Genomic DNA, 2,500 nt, shown 5'->3' with positions numbered 1-2,500 from the left:
TATTCTGCAGTTCGATGTTGGAATGTTCATGCATTTGGGTGCTAAACTGCGAATTTTACATTTTTCTCTCTACGGAAAATAGGAAATGCATGAGCAAGTATGTGTGTTCAAAAATATATGCAGATGTGGCTATATTCGTCATATCCTCGTCATTCATTTTGTTAAAATTTAGCATTTATTTCCATTTAAGTATTACCTCGTTTCCATCACACGAAAAAACTCATAAGACGGCAGATAGCAAAAATAACATAGTTAGAAAAATTAACACAGATTAATTACTCAAACTTTAATATTGTAAGGACACGGATAGATTTAGCTCTTTCATGTAAACAAATAAGAGAAAAAATTAAAGAAATACATTCAAACACTCAAACACACACAGACAAATACACACATATATACACATACACACACATATACACACAAAGACAAACACAAACACACACACATACACTTGTTAGGGAACATGTATGAAGATAAAACAAAAGAGAATTTGAGATCAGGAGGATTTGAGAAACTGTACAATATAGCGTGAGACAAATAAAGAGAATATGAAGAATAATAAGCACTTGGATATTGGAGAAGGCTGACAAATACTAAGACTAGTCATAAGAACATAACATAACGTAAGATTGATAAACTCTTAATTTTTTTATTTTCCTCTCATGTTATTATTTATCACAGGATTTTCATGTTTAGATTATTCTTTTTTTATTAGTTTCGAGAAAGACTTGAATTTTAATAAATAAATCTTCATTTATTTGTAAGATTCATAAAGTTGTAATTCAACCGAATGACAATATAATTTTGTTTTCATTATATTATATTTTTTTCTCCTAATACATGGTAGAATATTTATCAGATAATAGTTTGATTTAATGTAGCTTAGAACTGGACATTGAAAAAATATATTTACCTCGGTGAAAGTAACACAAGTGATATCATTAGAACGTGCATTACTGGAGATAGGCAGAATATTTCGGGGAGAAAGTGTAAAAACCGCCTTTGATGAGAGTGAGAGAAATTTATCATCAAGCACACTTAGCAAGATTTAATGATGAAATGGCAAGGAAAAGTCCAGGTAGCAGCCTCTTAATCCTAAGGAGTGATCCCTTGCTTCCACATAAAACCATGATGTGAGAGGAGGAACGGAGAGCAAAGATTATGAGGAGCTGCAAAGTGGTCTGGAATTTCTTCTGGACGACCTCAGAGAAGAAATCTCGTCATGTTGGTAAAGGAGGAGAAAACGAGCTGGTTATCATGTAAAGATTTTATCAGCAGAACGATTACACCGCGGATTGGTAATGGATAAGGTACATGTATTTATTCTATAACTGAACTTATCAAATTCGAATTCTGTATATCCTAGGAACTGTTAGTCCAAGGTTTACTTAGGTGGTGCTAGTAATACTAGGACAATTGTAAAGATGATGAATATGTAGAACCAAATGGATAAAACGCGTGACTAACTGGAATTTTGACGTCAAATAATGGAATAAAATAGTTAAAGGCAAAATGTTCAAGGTTACATCTTTATATATACATGTATATACATATGTGTGTATATATATATATATATATATATATATATACATACATATGTATATATATATATATATGTATATATAATATGCATGTATGTATATGTATGTATAATCAATATAATTGTATAAATTAGATCAATCAAGGAATCCGGTGTACTCAAACACAGATCAACTCAACCTAACACTGTCACAAAGTTGGCGCTCTTGGAAATCTAGAATGTTACACAATTTTGTTATAAAAATTACACAGCTCCTATAATCCTATACTAGAATTTAAGTTACCATTAAAGTTACATTTGAAAGATAAGTCAAGCATGGGATTACAGAATTAGAAATATATATATATATATATTATATATATATATATATATATATATATATATATATATATACATATAAGATTATAATCATCATAACAGCCTTTCCCTAAGGCACATTTCATATGTCCTCTCCGTTTTAATATTTCCTTTGATATTTGCGTTTGTATGGTGACAATGTATTTCTTTCTGTATCCCGGATATGTGATATATAAAAACATTTTGTTTTCAGTGCTTAATTCTATTTTGTTTTTTTATATGTTTATAATAACACACACACACAAACGCACACGCACACACACACACACACACACACACACACACACACACACACACACACACACACACACACACACACACACACACACACACACACACACACACACACACGCATATATATGTATATATATATATATATATACATATACATATATATATATACATATATATATATATGTGCATATATCTATATGTATATATGTATATACATATATGTATATATATATATATATATATATATATATATGTATATATATGTATATGTATATATACATATATGTGTATATATATGTATATATATATATACATATATATGTATATATATACATATATATGTATATATATACATATATGTATATA

The sequence above is a fragment of the Oratosquilla oratoria genome, chromosome 9, assembly GCF_046742065.1.
Source record: "Oratosquilla oratoria isolate Oo_2021 chromosome 9, ASM4674206v1, whole genome shotgun sequence".
Lineage (NCBI taxonomy): Eukaryota > Metazoa > Arthropoda > Malacostraca > Stomatopoda > Squillidae > Oratosquilla > Oratosquilla oratoria.
The sequence above is the reverse complement of the archived record's forward strand: the minus strand, read 5'-3'. Positions refer to the sequence as shown.